This window comes from Nycticebus coucang, chromosome 17 (genome assembly GCF_027406575.1).
Source record: "Nycticebus coucang isolate mNycCou1 chromosome 17, mNycCou1.pri, whole genome shotgun sequence".
Classification (NCBI taxonomy): domain Eukaryota; kingdom Metazoa; phylum Chordata; class Mammalia; order Primates; family Lorisidae; genus Nycticebus; species Nycticebus coucang.
The window spans coordinates 14,742,262-14,750,440 of NC_069796.1; positions in this window are offsets into that span (position 1 = coordinate 14,742,262).

Here is an 8,179-nt window from a genome sequence, read left to right on the forward strand (position 1 = left end):
AGCGCCCCCCGGTCACTCAGACGCTGGGCTGTTGCTGACGGTTCTGAGGCTTCTTTCAAATGTGGGTTTTCCAAAGGGAAACATTAAAAAGGGGCAGTTGCACGGATTTTCCCATCAGAGGACGGCACAGGAGGCGGTGGCCTCCGCGGCCCTGGAGCCGCCGGCCAGGTGGGCTGGCAGAGCGCACAGTGCTGGGGACCCCCCAGCCGCCCCGCGCCCGCCCCGCGCCCGGTACTCGCCTGAGGGCGGCCGGCCGCGGTCAGCAGGTGCCGTCTGCACTGTCCTCGTCCAAAGAACCAGCCCAGCTCGTGGGCGACTCGGCCGAGGGGCCGAGAGGGGTTGTCGGGTGCGCGGCTGGTCGCGCCCCGGCCCCGCGGCCCTGCCGCCCGCTATCCGACCGCCAGAGTCCGGCCGGGGAGGCGCCGAGCCCGGGGAGCCCGCGGAGATCGCCCAGCGCCGCTGCTCCCGGGGGTCCGCCCCGGGGTGGGGGTCGGGGTCGAGCTCGCGCGGACTCGGTGCGCAGAGCTGGGACACAAGGGCCGCTCTGAGTCAGGACTAACGCCGTGGATCCTTCTCGGTGGAAGGAGGAAGCCGGCCAGGGAGGGCGGAGGAGGGGAAATCGCGAAGGGGAACTGTCACCCAGGCAAGTGCGGCCTCTTCCTGGACTTTTGGTTTTGTTTTCATGTCCCCCTAAAGCCTGACTTGGAGGTTCAGAGAAATCGTAAGAAGAATTTCACGATGTCTGTTCCTGACAGTATAAACAAACACTAGAGGTGCAGCGACTTTCTGGGTCCCCCAGATGGTCTCTTGACTTTTCCTGTCCCTTTGGAGGTCTGAGTACTGCAGCCACCCACACCCCTGGCCAGGGGCGCACAGCTCATCGGCTCCTACCCACCAAAAGCCACCCTGAGATTCTTGTTAGGGTTCATTTTCCACAGTCAAAAGAGACTGGAACTCCATTTTAGGGAGAACCAAAAAGTGAAAGCATCATAGAAGGCTGTAGAGAGCCACAACCATCACACCATTGCTACCTCAGGCTCCAAGCCTAGTCACAGCCTCAGAGCCCAGTTCAGAAACCTTCCCTCTTAATTCTTGGGCAATCCCTACTCCTTGCCAAAGGAAAGGAATCCAAGTTCCCAAACCTCAGAGGGAAGCATGGACAGTGGATTGAGGCTGAAGGACCATACCTGGGTCTCAGAACTTCATTCCCTCAGGTGCCCATCATATAACAGGATGAGTCACTGAAGATGGGCACTGGCAGAGGGTTAACTACTAACTTTCTTTTTCTACTTCAGTGGCATATTAGTATACAGATTTATAATTGTTATAACAAAAGTTTACAGACCCACATAGACACATCTAAAATCAGGCTAGTGATTTTCTTTCTTTTTTTTTTTTTTTGAGACAAGAGTCTCACTATGTCGCCCTGGATAGAGTGCAGCGGCATCAGCTCACAGCAACTTATAACTTAGACTTAAGTGATTCTCCTGCCTCAGCTTCTCAAGTAGCTGGGACTACAGGCACCCACCACAACGCCCAGCTATTTTGTTGTTTTTGTTGTTGCAGTTATCATTGTTGTTTAGCAGGCCCAGGCTGGGTTGGAACCCACCAGCTACAGTGTATGTGGCTGGCACCCTAACCACTGAGCAACAAGCGCTGAGCCATCAGGCTAGATTTTAACACAACCCTCTTTGTTATGGAGATGTATACCCCAAAACCCCACAGACACTTGAAAATGGTTGACATGAACATCATTAAAATGATTAATAGATATATATGTGGTTCATTAAGAAAGTTTTGAGATACATGAAAACTGAAACATAAAATCCAAGCAGACGGAAACAAATGCAGCCCTCCCAGCAACACCAATAAGCTGAGTAGGCTGAAACTTGCATGGGTGAATCAGAAAGGACACTGCCAACTGTGTTTCCTGAAGTGATGGGCCATAACACAGTCTGCCACAGAACTTCCATAGCGCTCCACCTATAGAACACTGTGCCCAATCGCTGCAGAAAAAACTTTCATTTCAACCTCACTGAAATTTACAAAAATAGGTCACTTCAACTATATAAAGCAATTATCAGCACATTTCAAAACCAAATGGAGAATATATTCTCTGATCACAATGCAATTATGTTAGATATCAATAATTAAAAAAAAAAAACTTAAGTATCCATGTCTGGAAATTTAAAATTGTATTTACAAACATTATATATGCATTGAAAAAATAATAATGAAATAAGAAAATCCTTTGAAATTAATGAATAACTAAAATGCCAGATATGGAAATTTGTAGAATGGAGTTGGGAATGGGCAGAATTCTAAGACAATCCCCCAAATCCCTTATTAGCTCCATATCCATACCTTTGTGTGGACAAAACTTATAACATGTTTTTTACTAAGAAAATATGGCAAAAGTAAAGGGATTTTGCAGAGGCTATTAAGGTCTCTATTCAGCTGAATCAAAAGTAAGATTAACCCAGATGACTCTGACCTCATCAGCTGAACTCTTTTAGGGCTTCCCTCCAAGAGACTAATCAGAAGTTCTGCTGCTATAAGAAGACAGTTGAGCACCCTCAAGTAGCTGACAGCCTCCACTCCACAGCTTCAAGGAACCAAATCTTGCCAACAACCTGATGAGTTTAGAGGACACTGCACCCCAGATGAGAATGCAACTCAGCTGACTCTACTGCAGCTTTGTGAGCCCCTCAGGAGAGGACTCAGTTAAGCCATGCCCAGACTCTAGACCCTTAGAAACTTGTGGGAGAATAAAATTGTGCTGTTACAAATGAGTAAATTTGTGATAATTTATCACACAGCATAGAACTAACTCAGAGATACAGTAGCATTTGGATGAAACCTAAAGCTTTAATATCTAAATCAAAATAGGTGAAAATTTGAGCTAACCATCCCCTATAATATGGCAAAATGACAAACTAAACCTAGAAAAGAAAATCATAAAAAGCCAAAATCAAAACAAAAATACAATAAAGAAAAACAACGAAAATATTGGTTCTTTATGAAAAACAACAAATGTGATATACTTCTGGAAAGACTAGTCAAGTATAAAAGAAAGATACAAATAATGTCAGGAATGAAAAGGGCAACATTATTACAGATATGGCATATGTTAAAAGAAAACAGGAATAACATTGTGCTAATAAATTTGAACATGCAAGTGAAATGGAAAGACTTGCAAGAATAGTCAATTTACCTATATTACAAAGAAACAGAATTTGGGTATCTCATTAAGAAGACACCAGGCCTCAAATGCACTTCACCTATGATTTACAATAATCATTTAAGGAGGAAGTAATGTTAATCATATACACAAGCTCTTAACACAGAAAGTCACTTTCCAACTCATTTTATAAGGCTAATACAGCCTTGGCATTAAGCAAAAATTTTAGGACAAAACAAACCTAGCCATTAAAAACAAAGCACATCATAACTAGGTGACTTTACCCCAGGAACAAGAAGGTTGGTTTCAAACAACACGAATCCAATTCATGTAAGTGACCACATTAAGAGCAAAAAGGCAAAAAAAATTATGTTTTTCTCAATAAACACAGAAAGAGCTTCTGACAAAATTCAACATCATTTATGATTATAAAAAAAACTCTTAGCAAACTAAGAGAAGGGAAATGTTATAATAAAAAATACTACAAAACCTTTATAGGATAGCTTGAAAACATTCCCAGAGTGAGCGCAAAACAAGAAAGCCTACATATGACCCCTTCTAGTCAAGACTGCACTAGAGGTCCTCGCAAATGCAAGCAGACAAGGAAAAGAAAGGGTGTGAGGAAGAGAAAGACACACCAGTCACTACTTGTGGGTGACATACTTGTATATACAGAAAGTCCAAACATGTCCACTGGTATTAATAAGAGAATTTAGCAAGATGCTGAACAGAAAAAATTTAAAAATTGTATTTCCACACACCAGCAACAAACAAAAACTAGAATACTTAAAACCATCAAAAATATGAAGAAATGAGAAAACAAGATTCCTTAACAAAATACATGTATGAGTACTTCTATGAAAAAAATAATAAAACTTTATCAAATGATTTAAGGAAGACATTACAATAGAAAGGTAACACATTAGGTAGGTGCCTGTAGCTCAGTGGCTAGGGCGCCAGCCACATATGCCAGAGCTGGTGGGTTCGGATCCAGCCTGGGCCTGCCAACCAACAACAACTACAACCAAAAACTAGCCAGGCGTTATGGCGGGAACCTGTAGTCCCAGCTACTTGGGAATCTGAGGCAAGAGACTTGCTTAAGCCCAAGAGTTTGAGGTTGCTGTGAGCTACGACACCATGGTATAGCTACCAAGGGCAACACAGTGAGACTCTGTCTCAAAAAAAAAAAAAGGTAACACATTAATTCACAAGAAAATGCACTATTATAAAGAGAAACTTGTTTACAGATCAAATATAATCCCAATTAAAACCCTGACAGATTTATTAATATTTTGCTGAAACTGGCTATACTAATTCTAAAATTCGTACAAAAATTTAGAGTACTGACGACAGCCAAAATCGTGAAGAACAAGGTATAAAAACACCTTTTTATCAAATATTTAAGATTTTAAAAGCTGTAGTAATTAAGACAGTATTAGTGTAAGGACAAACTAATCCATGGAATAAGAATAAAACAGCTCGGAAAGCAACTCAAGTAAACATAAGCATTTAATAGATGACAGAAGTGCCATGTTCAATCCACAGAGAAAGATGATTTTTCAAGAAATGGGGAGGAAAAAAGGTTACGTACCTCACCCCTATATAAAATTCAACTTAAGTGGAAGATAAAATTGTATCTATTTTAGAACACAGTGCAGATATTCATGACCTCAGGACAAGGAAGTATTTTTTAAACAAGACACAAAGATAATAACAATAGAGGTGACACTGAATGAAAAGATTGATCTTTTACATTTTCTGGAACGCAGCAGCCAAAGACAGATGGTGGAACATTTTGGTGTCAGCAACATCCAAACACGTACAAGTGCATACCTGCAGAGGCCTTGTAAGCAAAGTGGAGACCTCCAACAGCAAGGAGGAAAACTTCCCTGAGGAAGTCAGTGAAGCCCTATTAAGCTGGTTCAAACAAATGAGGGCAGTTAACGCCAGAATCTCTGGCCATGAACCAAGACATTGCTAAAAAATTCACACAGGAATTCAGGATGGCAGATTTCTAAGTATAACGTGGTTGGCTCGAGGAATTTGAATTGCAACACATGATCTCCCATAAAGTCTTGTGTGGTGAATCCAATGAAGTTCTGGACAAAGTTGTAAAAGAGTTTATTAAAAAGTTCCTAGACTTCGCTGGAGTCTTCGAAGATGACAGTGTTAATGTAGATAGATGAGTGCAGACTCATTTCCAAGGTGATGTTCTGTGCTAGCTCAACTGGAGAGAAACTAAAGCTGTTGGTGTTTGGTAAATCAGCAAAACCAGATATATTCAAGAACCTGAAGTCCAAGACCTCCCCATCACTCAAAGATCAAACAAACATGTATGGATGACTGGTGCCCTATTTTAGGAGTGGGTAAGGTGTATTGACTGAGAAATGAAGAAACAATCTATTTTACTGATAGTAGACAACTGTCCTGGTCATTCTCAAATGTGGTACTCAAATTTCTGCTTCCAAACATGACCTCAAAATCCAACCTCCTGACCAAGTCATCACCAAAACACTTAAAATGCACTACTGAGCCCAGCTTCTGCAGTGGGCCATTATGAAAACACAAACCTGTGGTCTGCCCGTGGAAGAAGCTTCATCTGCTGCATCAGTTAGTGCTTTGGGTGCTGTCCTCTGGGTCAGTCCTGCTTGGAATAAAGTTCGGCCAGAAATGATACTGACATGTTTCAAGAAAGTTGGATGTCACAATCCCAAAGCACAAGGTTTTGGCCCCATCTGACAGTTCATCTCCCATGGCAGAATTTTAAGGAGTAGATTGTGAATGTTTTGTTGTAATGATGAGGTGGCAACCTGTAATGAACTTGACCCAGAAGCAATTTTGTGATACTGACTGAGGTACAGACCAGCATAAAAATGCATGAAGCAACTGAAGAAGTTGAAGCAGCATGTGAGGCTGCATAGAAACTGTAGACTGCAAAGGAAAAGACGGTCAGGAATCCAATAATGCAGTTGAAGTTGTTGCTGTGGAAAAATGTCGAGTGCATAGCCAGTGCTGAGAATGCTTTCTCCACGTACATTGGTAATAAGAAACAAACCAAGACTGACTATTCAGAAGGATGATTAAACCATGAAAAAAACAGAAAATGTACTGATTTTGTATGATATTTTATGCTTTTACTGCTTTGATTATATATGATTTCATGATATTCTCTAATAAAAGCTATAAAAGAAAGTACATGTATATATTAGTGCAGTAGGCCCAGTTCCTTATGTTGACCATCTCTGTACGTTAACTACAGACATTCTACTATAATTACTTTGGGAAAGTTCAGTTACCTAGTAATCTTGAGGATACACATATGTCGTGACCCACCAAGTCCATATTCTCAAGAGAATCTATACATGTGCAAAAGAACACACACACACACACAAGGATGTTCACGGTGGCTTTGTTCATAACAGCAAAGCACTCAGAACAAACCAAATGCCTTCACAAAAGAGACGCATAACTGATATTATCAATATGGTGGAATACCACACAATAATGAAAACATACTAGTCATGTGCATTATCATGGACGACACCGCTGTTGAGCAAAAGTCACAAAAGAAACCCGCAAAAGTCACAAAAGAAACCCGCAATAGTCTAGTGAATAGGATTTAATAAGTTATTAAATTTTATTAATGAATGTTCACTTCTGCCTGATATTTTTTATACTATTTTTAAGAAACACAGACATCAGTACTACCCAAAATGTGGTTCCATACTGATCAGTGAACTGTTTGTTACTGGCCGAGGAAGAGATAAGCACATGAGGAAAGAGCAAGCGTGCAGACAGACGAAGCACTTAGAGATACTGGTAGCAACTGGACACAGCCAACACATTCAAACGTGCGACTGTGTACTCACAGAACTATCAGTTTATGATGGGTTTGGAAATGTAAAAAAAAAAAAATTATGAGAATTAGTATACCTAACTAGTAAAGATACAAACAAAGAAAATTATTTACAAGCAGAACATTGGTTATCTCTAGTGGGATAATTTAGGAGTATGAATAGAAAAGGATACACATGAGCTTTCTAAATATTAGCAATGTTGCATTTCTTAACCTAAGCATTGAATGAGTATTTTATAATTTTATTTCTCATTAAACTGTACATGTTAAATACCCTCTTCTGTATTATAATTTAAAAAAAAAAATTTTTTTTTTTTTTTTTGAGACAGTCTCACTATGTTGCCCACGGTAGAGTGCCGTGGCATCATTGCTCTCAAACTTTTGGGCTTACGCAATTCTCTTGCCTCAGCCTCCTGAGTAGCTGGGACTACAGGTGCCCGCCTCAATATCCAGCTATTTTTTGGTTACAGTTGTCAATGCTGTTTAGCAGGCCCAGGCCAGGCTTCAACCCACCAGCCCTGGTGTGTGTGGCCTGGCACCCTACTCATTGAACTATGGCTACCAAGCCTAATTTAAATTTTTTTAAAAATCTGTTACAGGTAGTATAATACCAATGTATTTTAAAAATACATAAACAGCTATAAAAATAACTGCAATACACCAAAATAAATGATGGGATTATGAGATTTTTCTTCTTTAAACTTACCTTTTCTTTTTAAAGTAGTAGTGATCATTAGTAATTACCAGCACTAAAAACAGATTATGTAAACCCAATGTTACTTCTAATAAATCCGGATTTTAGTAAGGAATGTAATTACTAATGGTGATAAAAACAGGCTAACATCCTTGTATTTTCCTCTAGAACAGTGGTTCTCAGCCGCAATGTATTTTCATTGTTAAAAAGGGGTCGTGACCCACAGGTTGAGAACCGCTGCTCTAGAATGTGGAGAACTTCTCTGAGATGGAGAAGTTACTCAGGAGATCAAGCAGCACCTTTATTGTTAAACTTAAAGAACACGTTTTCAATCTGCAGCAATAGGGACTGGCTAATACCCCATTATCTTAAAAGAGAGGAAAGGAGGGAGGGGGGTGAGGCTTTGGTGTGTGCCACACCTTCTTGGGGCAAGACATGATTGCAAGAG